The sequence below is a fragment of the Typopeltis vanoorti genome, chromosome 22, assembly GCF_054136105.1.
Source record: "Typopeltis vanoorti isolate ZY-2024b chromosome 22, IOZ_Tvanoo_1.0, whole genome shotgun sequence".
Lineage (NCBI taxonomy): Eukaryota > Metazoa > Arthropoda > Arachnida > Uropygi > Thelyphonidae > Typopeltis > Typopeltis vanoorti.
In genome coordinates, this window is record NC_143570.1 from 68,885,724 (window position 1) to 68,904,638 (window position 18,915).

Consider the following 18,915-nt stretch of genomic DNA (forward strand, 5'->3'; position numbering starts at 1 on the left):
AGCAATTAATTAATCAGTAATTAATCTGAAAATAAATAAATAATGGATGGTTGCTATTATTTATTTATTTTCAAAAAACAAGTCACACAAAAATATAATAAACTAAACCACCTCTTACATTTTAATAACCTGCTTGAAATGTCAAAATATAATATGTGAAATATATGTCAAAGTATTCAGAACATCACCGATATTTATACTGTCATCAGATAATTATCGGTCCAATTTTATTTAAAAAAAGGATTAGCAAACATAAGGCTAAATGTCTGTGACCTGTGTTATAAACGTCATACTCTAGATACTCTAGTAGATACTCATGAATTAGCATTTAGTTCCCTTTGATCCATTCACGAAGACTTCTTTAATTATTTCAAATATACACAATACTCGGTTTGACATGTGCAAATAAAGATGGAAGGAATTGGTATGAGCAACAAATATGGCCTATAAATTTATTGATTTTGATTAAAAAAGAGGTTTTTGTCAAAGTACGAAGGAGCTCTACCTTTGGTGTCGTGGTAAGAAATTTATGTTAATATAATTATGTAATTACACGAAAAAAAATAATGCAATGTTATAGATGTAATGATAACATTAAACGTGTAAGCACAATTAATATTATGCTTACACGTTTAATCCATACATCCATAAAACAATAACAACGGTCAGCAAACATTTAACGATACGTTTCTGGACTAATTCCTGCTTTTTCGTTTTCCAAATAAGCCTTAGTTAGTCAGCCTTAGAGGTATGCGGTGTTCTCTGAAAGAGGACGCAGCTCATCTTTTACAAACACTAACAGTTATAATAGAAACTGCTGATAAAGGTTGCTCATGACCAGCTAATCTACCTACAGGGGGTTATCAGAATAATGGAAACACCAATCTTTTTGGAGAATTTTTTTATTAATAAGCTGTAGGCCCACCTCGGGCTGTTAGAACACCAATTCTACGTGAAATAGACTGCTAAAATCATGTACATAAGATAATGGATTTCGGGACCATTCTTCCTGAAATATGTCCCCAACTGTGCCAGTTCTCCAATACTTGGAGAAGGGATTGGAGACAAATCCTTGTCTTCTATGGAAACTTGTCTGTTTCCATAGAAGGTATGGAAACAGACAAGACAAAAAAAAAAAAATTGCTGGGTTAATTGTTTTGATGCCAGTGCATTACATCTATTAATGCAATGTGTTCTGGTCGATTTGCTTGTGATGTCGAATGAACGTATCCAGATTCTGGAATGATAAATTCCGCCGTAGAGACCAGAAACTCGTATTCATTTTAAAAGTTCTCAAAAAAAGGTTCCAGACAGGATTCGAAAACCAAGGTCAAACTTACCTCCATAGCTCAATCGCAAGCGATTGGATACAGAGAGCTCTGAAAAGTTTGGAAATCAGTTGGTACATTAAATATGTAATACGGATAACGAAGTTCATGATAGATTATCTGCCTTAAATCCGGCATTTACTGGTATTTCGCTATCAGCGTGAAACTAAATTTATAAACCAAAGGAAAATATCAGTAGAATAACCAGACAATAAAAAGTAAACTCAAAAGTGAAGTATGCATGAGTCTCTTTATTTCTTTCTTAGACCACGAATATCGTATCTACATGCACGTTTTTATTTTTTTCAGGTTGCATTATTTGTTTTTCACTATTGGTAGTTCAGCATTTTTTGTCCATACGAACGATTTTTCGTGGTCGATTGTTTTTAAGTGCATTTTAGAACAATGCATAAACAAAGATTAAGATATTCTGGCTAAATTAACCGATAAATTTAAATGAATTTTTTTTGCAGAAAATTTGTTAAAATGTGTTTAATCATTTGCTTATCATACCGCTTTGCCTATTAAATATATAATACCATGATCTAAAATCACATGCTACAATACTGAACAAACCTTAAAGACACAATTCTAGCGTGTTAATATGATTTAATAATAATATGTACTAAAAACTAAGAACTTGTGTTTAGTCCACAAGTCATAAGACAAAACAAGATAGACACAGATTTCATTTAGTCGTAGTAAAACTATAAAAAGTTCCATTATTTATCAAAGGTTTAGGTTTCTCCTACCTGTTGAATCATCTGCAATACAAATACTGTCCTATGTGAAAGAGCTCCATGGATGTGGGAGGGGGAACCGAAACTAGTAAATCATTCTTTATATTATTTATTTATTTATTTTTGTTTTTGGTACCTTGAAATTAAAAGGAAAAAAATCATTATTTCTAAAGTTAGACAAAATACCATACCGCTAAATAAGTCATAGAAATCAAAGAATAAAGTCAGTATAAACTGAGGTCAGTGAGATTATATTTACGTTTCATTGATAAATAAACATATTTTATTCACTTTAAACAATTTAAAAACGAAATACGGATTAAGTCGTGAATAGCAAATCAATATATCTCCTACTCACTTAGAAAAAAAAATTCTTCATATTATTTTACATTATATAAGCACTAATGTAAAATCACATGACTGCGGGAGGAAACCTTAAACATAGGTAATAATTTTACTAGATGATTAAATTTCAATAAGAGAACGAATATGAAAAAATGGAGCGCTTGATAAGCTACATCAAAAACTGACGTGGTTATTTCGTTTAGTGATTAGACGAATTATATATTTGCAGATGCATATATCGCTGCTTTATTTTGCAGTTCTCCTCGTAAAGAAATCTGGAGGCACAGAATTTCCCATGGATCGATCATGACCTGGTTTTCCAACAATGCACGTGGAAACAGTAAGGGAGATTTATCCGTTGCAAACACTAATACCTGCAGCTCATCATTCAGTGAATGTAGCAACACTGATGTCTCATCAAACAGTTATTACTTTTCCAGAAGTTCTAAGGACGCTAGAAATAACACAATCCTCACTCGATCACAAGACCCAAAGAACTGCTTCTTAGTAGATTATATCTCAAAGTAGAATTGTTGCCGTATGAAGGAAGCGAAATACACAGATCCGGAGCTGTTTCCAATACTCTTCTTGGGTCTACATTTAGACTTTAAGCCAGAATATAGCACACTGATAGTAAAATAGATGATGAGACTAAAGTAGACGCGACTTCATTTCCTACCATGAGGAATGATTTTACCATTCAAAAAGTACAATGCAAAAATATTTGCCAGACACACTGTGCAGAACTGAGTGGGATATTTATTGTTTTTTAGTTTGCTATAATAATAGTTACCATGAAATTGTTCACTTAATTTCAATACTTTATCTCTCCTAAATAAAACTCTCTAAAACATATTTATTATTATTTATCATATGTCAAAACCATTCTATCAATGCTTGTTAAACCCTCATAAATGACACCGCTACTAATGAATATTCGCCATTTATTGTGACAATAGAAAACTCATTTTCCTAACCGTAAAAGCAGAAAGGTCTTCTTAGGAATTAAGCTTACTACTGCGTTTTGACCTGCATATGTGATGAGAGTTTTGAATAGCTAAGAACAAAAGCACACTGAATAATTCAATGGCATGCACTGGAATATTCGAAATCCATAATGGAATGAACTACTAGTGAACAGGTAGAGAGGATCTCTCTTCATTGTAATGGTAATCTGATTAATCATGGGTGTCGTGCAACATATATAATTATAAGCTGCAATTCATTTTAATATTTGATTGGATTTAGAAATTCTTATTAAAAGAAAGTATTTCGTGAACGGTAACAAATTTGATTCATGCTACTTGAAAAATACAGCAAAGGCGACTTTCGTTCATAAATTTATTTTACTCAGTTTATAACTGTTATAATCAGATACATTACAAACATTGTTATAAAATTGCAAATGTGTTAAAACAATTAGCTCCACGCATGGAGCTAATTGTTTTAAGATCTGAAAACTGGTTTAAAGGAAATCGTTATTTGCAAACGCAGACTTCTCAATTTTTGTTGCATACATTTGGATCATTATTTAAGTCCTTTTCTTCTACTTGGTATTATGCAGATATATTTATATTTGCCAAATAAACGTAGGGTTCTCTTTTGGAAGATAGCATGTCCATTACAAAGATAATGCATTAAGTAAATATTCGTTTTAAAGTAAACTCAAATGATCTGACACAAGAGCCTCTGTAGTAAAGTATATTTCGATGATACAGACGTAATATATATAAACATGATATTACCATTGCGATATAAAATTCCGTGAGTATTTCCCACAAAATCAGCCACTTTGAAAATGTGTTTGCACTTCCTAGCAGATTAAAATTGCATGATTTATGATTCCACATCTAGGCATGCTTTATTTCAAAGACATGTGCCAATGAGTCTGTTTTTTGATTTGTCTCAAGTATAGTCTTGAAAAACGTCTGAAGACATTTTTCATATCATTCATATCGAACTCCAGTGATATTAGAAAAGGAGTGTGATATTAATTGCATGACGTTATATCCTTAAAATTTTTCTATAAAATAAAGTTAGTTCTGTTATGGCATCAACATAATGGACCGGAATTGTTACATTTAATGCAATGCCAGTTATTGAAGAAATAATTTATAACCTTAAACACTTCGGACTGCTCGGCCAATCTTCTTCATACAAATTTCCTCCTTCCTACTTTCAATTAGGCATGGCCTATTACGATTCGAAACCGCGGCTTTGAGGATAAGGTGGTTAGCTGTATGCCTGCCGGTATGTCCTATGTCAGTAAATGTGTCATACTCACTTACCTAGCCCAAAATTCTATTCTTTATTAATTCTATTCTTTTAGTGTTGGTAAAAAAATATACTTTATATTTTATCATCGATATTTAAAAGAGCTAAATGATGATCATCCTGTTACCTTTTGGGATCTTAACGCTTAATCTAATGCAATATCAAGAGAAGCACTTTACTTTTCATCATGCCGAATAGCAGAGTAGTGCTAAAAAGTGGAGTCATGCATGACACAAACCTGATATTTAATCCATCTATATAGGCAGCGAGTACACGTGTTCCTACTATTTAAAATTATTTCTTCCTAAAATATTATTCTGAAGTATAGTAATATTCATCAAAGAAAAACTAATTAAACGACTATAGAAATGATAAGGAAAGATAGCTCAATTAGTCTGATCGCCCAGAGAAATTCGATAAACTTTCATTTTAGATCATTTCATTTATTTTTTCCGGAAATTATTGAATTTGCAATTTTCTGCTCAGCAGGTGGTTAGGGACAATGTATTCTTTTTATATTTTTCTTTATTTGAATATTGATGTTTTTTCCACGGAATTTTGAACAGACATTTCACCTTCACAAGCATTGCTCACCCCAGTAAAATTCATCATGTGCTATTTTGTGATTCCGTGTTATGATCTGCAACAGCTTATGTTTATAGGACAGAAGGATAATACGTTAGTCCTAGGTCATTAGTTCTGTTGGCTGCAGCTGGATCTCGCGATTGAGTTATTGCGTTGATTTCGGCTAATTTCGCAAAAGGATACTCCGAACACTATCAACTATTTCTGCACTAGTATAAGTCAGGTTCTCAATATATATATATATATATATATATATATATATATATATATATATACACACACACACACACACACACACACACACACATTAATAATGCTTGTCTATTATTAAATGTATCATACTCAAACACTTTATATACAGGCACTTCCAGGCTTTACGAGTTAAGCTGTTTCTAGTGCTCGCTCGAAAAGTGAGCTGAAAAAAAATAGGTTGGTTCTTAACAATGGAATTTGACCACAGTACTATTAAATAAAGGACAACAAAACAAAACAATAATCTAATAGTTTAAAGTATTAAACTATTACTTCAATTTGGCATTTTGCATGGTATCAATAACGTTGCTAATTTTGAAATAAGACAAGGCAGCGAAAACGAAGAGCAACACAACCACTCTTGATACAAAATGCCACCATGGTAACTGTTTTGTGATATTCAGTAAGATGCTCAAGTCTGCATGGACAAACAAACGCGCGCACACACGTACTGTATTGTATAGCTACGCATCTTGTATGAAATGCCAAAATACGTCCCATTGTGGATGTTATGCAATTAAATCACACTTTTTTTGTTTATGCATGACGCAAGTTAAAAAACAAATCGTGATGTAAGAACTGCCTGTAATTACATCCGATGTAAATAGCACATCCAGAAATGTAACCATAAATGAAATAAGTAGAAACAGCACAGAAACTTAAGGTTTTTGGGACAGGAAAATCTGTGACTTTTGATTTATTATATAACATAGAATTGAAGTAGGAAGTGTCAGATGTCTTAATTTATTATAAAGAAAAAGAAATGTGCTGCTCGGTTTGGCTTTGTTATATAATAAATAATAAATATAGATAAACACGTTGCATCCCAACGTTATTAAAGGTTTGTTGCCGGTTGATTACTTTTTTCTTTATTTATTTAGCAAATTTGAAAAGTTTAAATGCTTGTAATACTATGCTCCTTTATGTAAAGTAAGTTTAATTTTGTATATCTTTAGAGTATTTTGAAATAACAAAATGGGATATTAATTATAACAATGCAAAAAAAAAACTGAAAGATATTTATGAAAGAATATGGAAGGTGGCATGAATACAATTTGATAAAAAATAATAAAATAAAAAAACATAAAATAAAATCAATTATTAAACCTGAAACACAATATCTGTTTGTATGACAGTTAATTTCAAGATATAGCGACCTCATGGATATGTTAATACTTTGATTTCGGCAGAATAGATAAAAGGATACCACCGAACTCTTATATCAGTTGTTTCTGCACTGCATCGCTAGTCATTGAATTTGCATACATTCCACTATTGTCGCAGTAAAGAAAATTAGATTGTTTGTTGCGTCAATGTTTACCGATCGGTTTGTATGTTTTGCAAGGGATAAAAAAATTACGAACCATTTGACGTGAATCTACTCCCGTTTTACTGATTTAATTTTAATATAATAATTATCAAAGAAGACTGTAAAATTATAGTATAATAATACTCAGAACAGAAAATTCTTCTCTAGGGAGGAGAGGTGGTTCTTTTTCAAGCATTCAGACTTCCAAGCCAAGTTGGTTACCGTAAGAAGAAAATCATAACCGCCTAATCCATCCTTTCCACAGTAGAATTCGAACTTATTCGTTGGAAAGGCGGAAACAGGCGTAGCTAATCAGCCAGCTATGTATCCAAATTTAGATCTTCTCAAGTAAAGCGAGTATATATTTTTCGATTTCGCTATGGAATAAATTAATTCCCTTAGAAGAAACAACGAGTATTTAGGTCGATTTTTTTTTTGCAGTATTTATCGCAGAATGTGATAAAGGACTGCTAATGAATCGTGATTTTTCCCACTAGAGAATATTCATTCATAAAAAGTGATTTTTAAAACGTGGCAAAGAAAAAATTGTTTGAAACAGTTTAATCGTACATGATTAAAATACATGATGATAATCAAATACATGATTAACATCATGTATTTGATTATCTGATTTTTTTTATTTACTATGGGTATATTACTTTTTTGTAATATAGAAAGTAACAAATTGATCAACAAAGATTACATAAAATCAATTACGTATGGCTTTTTCACAAATAGTGTAAAATCATAGGAACACACAGTGAGTGGCCAGTTTATTAGAAAGACTTCCCATTTTCCTAAATAGAGAGGTATTAATAATAAAGTGACCATTGGGTGTATAATTCCACTTTAGATATTCTTGCTTCAGAGATGAACAAAACCAATTTGGAGTATATGTAGCAGACTGGACAAATGTTTTTTCACTTACTCTAAATAGATGCATATGATGAAGATCCATTGATTTCAAGCAAAAATCAGCATTTAAAAGAGTACTGTGCAATTCAAATATATTTTTATATAAACTTGGATTATCGCTTCTTCATCGTTGACAAAGTATTTTTATTAAGATAAAAGTTGCAACCATGAGTTTAGCGAGGAAATGCTTTTTATTACGTATTAAATTGTCTTCAATTAAATGTGCTCGCATTTAGTACTTTAACTGCATATACAATTGAACTGATGAAAAAAAGTTATTTTAGTGCTAAGAAATTACTTTAGTACCTTCCTGAATTCACCAAATTATGACATCAGTGGCACCCAACACCGCTAGAATAATGGAAGGCGATTCGGGATCAGAGGTTGGCAGTACTTAGAGCAAAACATAAAGTTGCTACCACCTAGGAGCTGCCAACGGACAACATGTTACTCATGAATAAAAGAACTTGAAAGACGATAGCTTTGAGAGACGTCTGTAAGTTTCTTACGAGATAGAATTTGTAAGGAGCAATGGAGAATTTGAAGCAATTTCTAAGAAAAGAATAAAGAACAAAGCAGAACCAGTGAACAGAAATATGCTGCTACAAAATTTCTTCAGTAAATTCTGGAGAGAACTATTGGTAAATGATATAATCACAGTTTGATATCCTCTCCTCGTTTTGTTGCATCAACAGATGCTATTAAAGAATAAATATAACAAAATAAATTTATATGACTCAGTAAACGACAGCTTTGATAATTTAACATTGAAGATTATCGCCATCATTTTATGTCTAACATTTACTTTTTGTGAACGGAGTTTTGAAGAATAGATCTTTACCAGTTAATGTAAAACTATGACATAAATCCACTAGGTTTAGAACGAAATCATAATTTATTAAGATTAATGAAGGTATAGATTTACAGAAGAAAGACCACTATCGTTCATGATGAATGTTTTTTTTTCGACTACTGTATATTATAAGATGATATAAACTGGATTTAATAGGTTGGAAATTTTGATACAGAATATTAGCCAAAAATCTCCGCCTTATTAAATCCAGTTTATATAATCTTATAAGGCGAACATTCTGTATCAAAATCTCCGACCAATTAAACCCAATTTATATCATCTTACCACTATAGTTAATCACAATTCTATGTGACCGACTAGAAATTTCGTTCTGCTCATTTTCAGCCGATTATAGAATTAGTTGATACCTGCTTTATAATTCAAGCAAAGTGCTTCCTATCTGAAGAAACTCCAGTTTCAAATACTGTTTCTCGGAAAAGTCGACTTTGGAACAAACCTCAGCAGAGCGTAGATACAAATGATAAAGCTAAATATCAGTTAGGAGGAAGAATGTTAGCATATATCTAGAAATAAACGAGTGTCGGCTATCCTTTTGAAATAATCGACAGTTTCACGGGATTTATTCATAATAATACTATTTACACGTGCCTGTAGTCGATATGGAAATAGAATTTGCTCCCTAGCACTTAATCGTTATATAATAAATAAGTTTTCCTCCCAGAAACTTGTTTTTATTTATCCTAGAAACTCGAAGTTTTTAGCACTCATATCAAGAAAAGTGACGGATGGTGGAAGTTGTTTGCACTACCCTCTCCCTTGGTGCCTCTAAAATTAGTGATATCCTTGGATATCACTGATTTTAGAATGTTACTGATATCACTTGGTAAGCCATCTCTTGCAACTATCAGTGGTGATTGTGGCTACTCACTAATTTGAAGATTAGTGGCTACTCACTAATCTCCAAAGTTTGCTACTGCTAAAATATCTCTACTTACTCCCTATGGGAATAAAGGATATCACTAGATTTTTTTTATTTGTCAATACGAAGATACTTAGAATAATAAATGTCTCATAGAACCCAGTTTCAAATTTTTATAACTATTATGCAATTATTTATTCCATCTTTTGACTTTTGATAAATTGAGCGGAAATGGCTAAGGTTATGCTAGTTCCTTGCCGAGGTTTGGCATTGTTGGAGTGATTGATTTACAAACAGTAAACTGTTGTTTTTCGTGGTAGTTGATGTTCATCTCTCTCTCTCTCTCCGTATTATGCCAATACTTGCTTAGAGGGAGAATGTAAGTGGCATGAAGAAGTACATGTTCTATACATCGTGTTTCCCCGATATATAACACATGGCCTATCTAATGTTCTATAGCCGTCAAACCTTTGTTGGGTAGGATTATAATAATTAAACAAATTTAGTAATTTACGAAAAATTTAGTTTAAGTAAAATATGTTATTTTCTCTGAACTGCTTAATTCAGTTTCTTTATACGAATCTTAATGAATGATTATGAAGGATAATTCCTCTTTCCATTAAATAAATAAAAATTGAATTTTAAGGAAAATAAATTGCTAAGTGCAAACATCCATAAATCATATACTGAAAAATAAAAATTACTATCTTTTCTTTGTCTAATATTATCTAGCTCAATGACATCATTTGGTTGAACGATTAAGGTAAAATATTTGGTTAAGCGAAATATGTAGCGAAATATTTGGTCTCGCTACACTACGAAATAGTGCAGCGAGATCATATAAAATTTTTACTTTTATTTCTTTTTAAATATTTTGATAATATTTGTAGGAATAGTACTGTTCACAAAATGTAACATTTGGTAAATTGAACTATTCATTTACATTCACGGTCGTATGATGATATTTATTATTTTTCAGTGTCAGTTTTCTTAAAACTGTATACGGGTCTTGATTCCCTTTCATTGTTAACGTTTGTGTGAAATGTTATTTAGTAATGCTAGATAGCTAATTGAGAGAACACAGACTTTTTCCATACTGCAAAGGGAAAATGAAATCCGTCTGCAGAATACAAAGAGAAAGATTACAGTTGTATTTCAATTTATGATTTGCATATATAACCCGTAACAATTGTGTCACTTGTTTGCTGTATTTTCATGAATTGTAAACATTTATAACACGATAATAACAATAGTCCAATGAAATTGGAACTTTTGAGGTTTGTTCCGGGTTTACCCAAGTAATGATGTTCAACGATGATGAATGAACACTAAGTGAAAATAATGGACTTCTATTATCTGAATAATAAGATTCCTTTATTAATTAATTTTATTAATTCCTTAATATTTTACATTGGACGATCATTAGAGTACTAAATGCACTCCACGAAAGACAATATTTTCAAAAGTTTGCTTTTTAATTAAACTGTGCTTTTTTAAACATTTAAAATAAATAATTTAATTAAATCATGTATTTAATAAACATTTTAGTCATATATATATATATACACTTCTTAAAATTCGCCAACTTTCTCTCCCGAATTTGATAACTTGACACATATGGTCTGAATACAAACACTCATTTAAAAATTTCAATGTGTGTGTGCGCCATATGCTCTTTAGCAAATGTTGCTGATCAAACTGTACATTTCGATTAATTTAGAGTTTGTTTTTGTTGGAATTATGTTCGTGAGAAATCGTAATAAATGAACTTTCTGTTAGTTTTAGAAACGGTGAACTGACTTGAATATTTATTAACTGAACATGACGAGGCAAGTTATGACAACATTAAAATAATTTTTCTCTGTAAAAGCGTCAACATGACTGCAAATCTTATAATTGATCCACGAAAGCTTAAGAATTAAAGTGAAAACATTTTTACTCAGGAATGACATACAGACAAAAATCCAAAATAATATACATATATTCATCATTTCAAGGAAATGATTGAATGAATGTTACGTGACGCTTATCGAACAAGAATCGTTCTGCTTTCAAGATACTTCTAATTGTTATTATTATTACTATTATTATTATGTGACACCTCAAGGGAGTCCAAAGGCTCATCGAAGGAGAGTGTGCCAACAGCATCGAATGAAAAAACCCTTCCAACTACTAACCGCGCTCAAACCTGTTTAACTTTCAGCTTGAGCCATTAGTAGCAGAGGCTCTACCAATCTGCCAACCTTTGCTGGCTATTTCCATGAGAGAAACCTGATCTGAGTTTTAATGGATGAAGAAAATAAGTGTCGCTAGTTATTTTTGCTTCCATAAAGTTAAAGAAATATGAAAATATATGAAAAGAAACGATATTCCTGCCGAAGTGACCCAACTTATCAAACACATCAGCAAAAGAGGTTTGTGTGCGAATAGTAGTCGTAACCAAATGGTTACGTGAATATGGTAGAATGGAGATTGTATTGAAAACCTGTACATGCGCTTAAAGTTTGGAAATGGCCCTCGAAGTTCAGATATTAAAGTTGTTTTGAGCATGTTTTAATAATGCTAAATCTACCCAACTTTCTAAGAAATAAGAAAATAGTAAGGAAGAACGTTTCTGTATAAGTTGCCATATTTTCAATATCTACTTTCTTTCTCTCACATATCGAATATTTAATCACTACAAGTATTTCTCATTGGAATTTATAATAGTGATTTAACTATCTCCCTTATAATTTAATGCTTCGTAAGATGCTTGAGTTGTTCTGTATCTAGTACTCGTTACTGATTTCGAATCCACCTGCCGAGTCCAAATTCTCTAACAGAGAAAACATTGTTGCGAAATGTTTGTAAACTGTTGCCTTTCTTTAACCCAGAGGTAGACGTTTAAAGAGTGGCGATAGGGAGATCTAACTGGCCAAGCATAAGGATTTCCTTTGCCAATCCAATGGTGATTCAACACTTGGAATAGTGACGGTTGAGATAAATTGAAATCTACTGCAAAAATAGGGTGGAGCTTCATCCTAATGGCAAGACATACATCATCAAAAGAGAAACATCTTCAGGATGAAGATCCGAGATATAAATTATTACAGAACTTTCAACATTTGGGTTCACAGAGAAGTAAGAGAGAATTACAGAATACAGTTTGGTTGGATCTATATTAATTTGAAATATCTTGAAAATTTATATTTAAAATTTATATATTATTAGAAGTTTAGATTTTCCATACAAAAGCATTTGCATCCTAACCTATAATTCAGAATGATAATAATACCTCTTCATCAGTTCCGGTATTAGATATCAGAAATGCAGAGTTTAAAATGAAGCTTATTATCTATAAACAATATTTTAGAATGCAAGTATGGTTGTGACCTCAGTTTCAAGAAAATGCACTGTGGATGTCTGATTTATCGTATGTATCATCAACAGATTCAACGTTAAATAGTATTTTTTAGATTTCTATGATGGAGATAAAGCTGCGAAGAAATCATATCTTATCAACTGTGTGTGATTTTTCAGTACGGTTTGTTCGCTGTTCGAAATAGAAAAGGAAAAAAAAAAGGTTTCTCGTTGAAAGAGATTAGGAAGTTAGCTTTCGCCTAACCTAAGAAAGATGAATCTAAGAATGAGCCATTTGTACATTTTTACATTACATTTTTGTTGAATAAAAAGGACTGCATTCATTTCAAGATAATTAACAACAAATCGCTTTATTAAACAAAACGGGGAAAAAATGATTTCATATGTACCAAATGTATTCCATTCATTTAAATCTTGCTTTCTTAAAATAAGAATAAGAATTTTGTTAGCTGAATTCACCTTTCTTGATTATAACAGACAGCCTTTATTGTGTTTCTTCTCAATTAACAAAGCTGTCCAAAGAAAGATTTCCTGTCATCGTAGAGAAAGGTATCTAAATAAATGGAAACAGAGTCCAATAGAACGGAGTATAGTAATGGACGCCATTCTAATTACGAATAATACAAGGAAGGTTAATTAAAAGCTTCTTTTCCAATTTCCTACTGTCAGCGCTTTGCGCATCTTGATTCACGCTCTATTGTGAAAATGCTAAACCTCCAAAGCTTTTCTGACAATTATATTAGCGCAGGAAATCTTTATAAAAGATGCTTGCATGGTAGATCGCTGCAAAGTGTGATATCTTTTATTAAGATTTATAAGAGCCCTTTTATGAATTGTTAAAAACAAAAAAAAATCGTCTTTCATGGGCATAAGTTTTGTAATTAGCGTTGAGAATCACATTACGTTAAAGGGCAAAAGCTAAATTTGTACATAAAAGCAATTTATGCCTCCAATATTCACAGAAAAATTCTCCCTGATGACTGAACCTCCTATTACTGATTTATAACCAATTTAATACTACCTTTATTAGCAATTATTTGCATCCGTGAAGAACTTTATTCGTTTTATGGAGGACGATAAAATATTAACAGAATTAGTAATGTGCTTTATCAAGAACTATTTATTTCATTATTTCTGACCTATTCACTGCTGCTCAAAATTCAAAGAGACTTATTAAATTAGTGTAAAATATCATTTGCTTAAGCCTCCGAGGGAAGTGGAGATGCCAGCAAATGATTTTTGGAATGTCATTGAAAAATACTGTACAACGGTACAAGTGTCATATTTTCGCTAAAATAAGAAAATGGGATTTTGTTTGTTAAATGTACCAGAAGAGATAAACATTCAAGACCTACAGAAATAACACGTCGGTCAATGTACAATTTTGGGCTACACTGAACAAAACGTATACATGAGTACCAAAAATGTTTTGCTCATTAATACGAGTGAATTTAATTTTTACGATGAGGGAAGTAGCAAGCAGGATTGTTAAAGTATTAATTCCAGGGAAGTTTTTCTCCCCCTAATTGTGCACTCACTATGGTTAGGGCACAATTAGAGGGAGAAAACCACTACTGTGTCGTTTTTGTAGTACCTATCGTTATCATACTATAATGCTGAAAGATAAAGTAAGTCTTGTCGACTTTATTCCTGCTACCGCAGCCACTATTAACGTTAATACGTTCTACGCAACGCTATAAGGTTTCTCTTTTGTATGCGATAAGAAAGTCGATACCGAACTTGTAACAATGTAATTAATCTTACTGAACTGGGTGAATTTTCCTAGAAACCACAGTTCCTACTAATACAGAGTTAAAAATTTATTTCATAAACGCAGTAAGTAGGAATGACAGATTCTGAGTATTCGGAAAAGTGCCGTGCTCTCATTGCCTAAGCAAATATAAAGGAAAATGGTAGCAGTACGATGAAATATTCTGAACATTTCTTTATATTTATACTTAACATATAACGTTTCAGATTATGTTAAATAAACATATACAGTTAAAATCAATAAATAAAAATATCTGTTTAAAATAACGATGTTACACAGAAGTCCGAATAAAATTTGTGTATAAACTACATCCTATAGAATACTAAAGTGATCTCTACAGGAAGGGGTTAGGTGTATTTAAGTTTTTAATGCAAAAAGTAATAATAAGGGATGATGAAGTAATCATAATAATAACAATAAATCAAAGCATAAAAATATTCAGTTAATCATTTAAATATTCATTCAAACCTAATGTTTTTACGAAGTTTCATTTTTTACGAGTAAAAAATGAAATTTAGCTAACATCAAGTGGATTTATATTTTTCCCGGATTTTGCTTCCACGAATACAAGCGGAAATAGAAAGTTGATGTGCACGAAAGAAAGAAGCTTCCTAGTCTACTAAATCCACCATCTTCAGCAAAGTGTTAGAGTAAAGTCAGAGATCATCACATTATGTAGTATCGTTGCAAATCGTATCAAATTATCTCAATTACATGAAATAACTAACTTTTAATTACATCATCCAGTTAATAAAAATGCCAAGTGAGTTTTAAGAAAGCAATGGGACATGTATGAGTTGTGCAAAATGGTGTAAATCACGTCTTATGAGGGAAAAGCGAGAGTTATCATCATAAGAATAAATGCATGTCCAGACTAACCAAATTATGGTGATTTTACTATGACGGAAATGCAGGGATGAATGCATTGCTAGTGTTATGGTATAATAATAATTTTGTTGAAAATTATCTAAAAAAAAAAACGAAGAAAAGTATTTTGTTACCAAAAATACAATCCGTACCTCAGTGAAATATTACATCGAGAGTATATTATTATTACTTGTAATGAATGAAATAGCGATAAGACCAGTTCCAATTAGGAATAATAATAATAAAACCTTAGTAATCAGCATATGCTATTTTTTACTACAAAAAATATGAAACGTAAATATGGATTAAATAGTGCTACAGTTCGGATACGAAAGTCAGACGATTGTTATTTCTTCTGAATTGAATAAAAATGTAAGGAAAATAAAAATTGATAAAAAAAAATGCGGGCTAAACAAAGCAAAGTGACATCTCTAACGACTATGGAAATGAAGGAAATTCAAAACAAGCGGAATTCTACAAAGAATGAGAAATGTTAGCTGAACTTTTGCGCCGAGTACTTGGTGTATGAATAAGACATTTAGATTTTCTCAAAAACATGAGTAGGAAGTAAACAGCACTCTCAGCCCATGGCTTAAATATATTCCGGGAGAAACCTTACACCAGCCGCATCGAGAAGGTTTAAGTAAAGAGAACAACATGAATGAGTAAGAAGAAAAGTGACATTTCATGTAGAAGACCGCCACGGCAGTGGCATCATTAGAATGAATAATGGCTCACCGGCTAAAATAGTTTAGGCAGTTGCAAGTTGCCCACAGCTTGAACTACGACAAAAGGAAGATGAATGGCCGAGAATAAAGAAGTGGCATAATTGAAACAAACATATGAAGCTGAATATTCTGAATTGTTTCAAAGAAAGATGTCTTATGTCGGATTCTGCTCCATGAAACAAAAATAGAATTTTCGTTCTTCGTCGAATATTCAGTTTGCCGTTTTAAACAAAGCTGCGTAGGAAACGGAACTGAAATACTTAATAGACAAAATTAAATATATATATATAGAGAGAACCACTTCGTTATCATCATCTTAAGCACTTGAAAAGACACATGCACACATAAACAACGAAGACAGCACATGAATCCACAATATGCATTTTCTTTCATGAAAAATTTCATTTGTGTATCTGGGTTGAATGTGTGTTTTAATCGACTACAAGTTCACCAACCGCAAATAAGTACTGCGGGCACTTTCCTAAGAGGATAGTTTCCAGAAAACCACGATATGGAAGTAATCGTTTTCCTTTATTAATCCAATACATTCAGTCTATTTTAACTTAAGTCAATCAGCATGTTAACAGAAGAGAGCAGTGTCTATCAAACAGGTTCCAAAAATGCTTTCCAGAGTTCTCATCATCATACTATCATATCCTTATATCTAAGATTATATTTTCTGCATTGATAATTAATTACACTTTTGCAGTGCCAATTTTGTCACTAAAATCTTCGAATGAAATGATTATGTGCTAAATGTGTACAATGGTACGCACCAAACGAGCAATCTGTTAGAACTGAACATACAGTAGGTTAGAGAGTCGGGAAAAGCTACTGCAAGGTATTCGAAAGAATGTGCACCTTACTTTCCGTTTCACCCCATCCTGTTTAGGATGCCAGGAATCGTAAAAGAACTGCTGCAGAATACAAATTGATAAACAAATACTATCTCAGTTATTTCAGTAACAATGAAAATAATCCTCCTCTGAAGACGATTTATAGTTTTAATGGCGCAAGGACAGCAAAGATCATACTACGTTATATCAAAGGTTATAGCAGTACACAAAATAAGACAAACACAAACATCTATGCCCGCAGGGGGATTCGAACCTGCACCTGGTGGTGAGACAGCGGATACACTAACCACCTGGCCAACCAGGCCGGCCTCCTCCGACGAACAAATATGGCTCTATACACCTTCAGACTCCAGTTTATCGAAGTGTAACAATTTGGAAAAATCATCTGAATTAGTAAAACTTCGGTATATAATAAAACACAATAGATGGAACGAGATTTCAAAACATTGGTCCAAATTATTTGTCAAGTGGTTTCAGCACTTTTTCTAATGAACAATGAAAAAACATATGTTTTTTAAAATATTTCACTGGAATGGTTTGTTAAAAATACTTATTTAACAAAAAAAGTATAATTTCTGTTAATGTACTAACTCATTTTAAGTTACATATTTAAATTATTTTGTGCCTTACATTTGAGCTTTAAGATGAAGCTTGTCTGTTATTTCGTATAGAACAATGAACATTAAATAAAAATTTTATAATGCTACGTATATCCTATCTTGATCATGAGAAAAATATAAAAATTTTCTAGTAACGATAGATGGTATGGGGATATATATATAGGGCAGTAACCCTACCAGTGCCATATCAGATAAGAGGAATAAAAGTAATTCCTTCACGAAAAATTTTACAGTCTTCTTCTTTAGTTTATTTTTAAAGATCTTAATTAATTATGCAATATATAAATATTGCCTAGAGAAATACTTTCCAAATTAATGGTTTAATGATAAAAAGAAAGAAAATATATTTTCTTTTTATCTCAGTCAATTGGATTAAATACTTGTATACTGCACTGAACCCACTTGTGCAATGATGGATGTTCCCGTTGCGTCTTGCAATTTGATAGTAGAAAAGAAGAAGAAATGATCCTTTATCAATGATATTGTAAAAATCCGAGTTTTTATTTTAAAACTAAACGAGGATAATAACAAAGAACATTTGGTAGTGTCAGCGGACTGCATCACTAATTTGATCAAAATACAGAAAAACAATTTTAATTAAAAGCAATTCCAACGCAGATTGAAAAGCTCAAAACAAAGTCTAACAAGAAGATGCTTTCACTTGTACCAGCTTTGGTGCAGATATTTGTTTTGATATTTGGGACATCATTTAGAATGAGCTTGGAATTCCATTTTAAAAATACTTATTTAACAGTAAACGTATAATTTCTGCTTATGTGCCACCTTCATTTTAAGTTACATACCCATATGCACTCTGTGTATATTTTAAGTATGGAAACACATATAAGACTGAGAACTAACAGTATACCCTAGTAATTTTCCTGCGTGCATATAATTTAGTGCAGATATATCCTTTCAAAATACATACAATAAGAATATTATTATTTACAAACAGTTAACAATGGATTTGAAGGTTAATAAATTTCTTTCTCCTTCAGATTTTGTTTTGTCATAATCGTTCACTTTAGATCAAAGCAACCTTTGCTGTGTTCTGGATGATTATAAAATAATACAGTTGCAAATAATTTCAAATCAAATTTTTCCAGATAGAAACAAATACTCTCTTTTACTAACCCCTCACCAGGATCATGCTTTCTCACATAAGATGGGCTGTTACCTTATTTTTTATTTTATGTATTTTTGAAATCCTCCTAAATACTGCTGAATCAAG

The 18,915-nt window shown here is 31.8% G+C and overlaps 1 long non-coding RNA gene across 1 annotated transcript in view; it reads right to left on the reverse strand.

Annotated features, from left to right (window-relative positions):
* Positions 1 to 2,085: 2,085 nt before the first annotated feature.
* LOC150094477 (uncharacterized) overlaps positions 2,086 to 18,915 on the reverse strand; it is a 211,177-nt gene continuing 194,347 nt past the window's right edge. The window contains exon 4 of the long non-coding RNA XR_016550270.1: positions 2,086 to 2,204. This is a non-coding gene — a long non-coding RNA (uncharacterized LOC150094477). The remainder of the gene's footprint in view (positions 2,205 to 18,915) is intronic.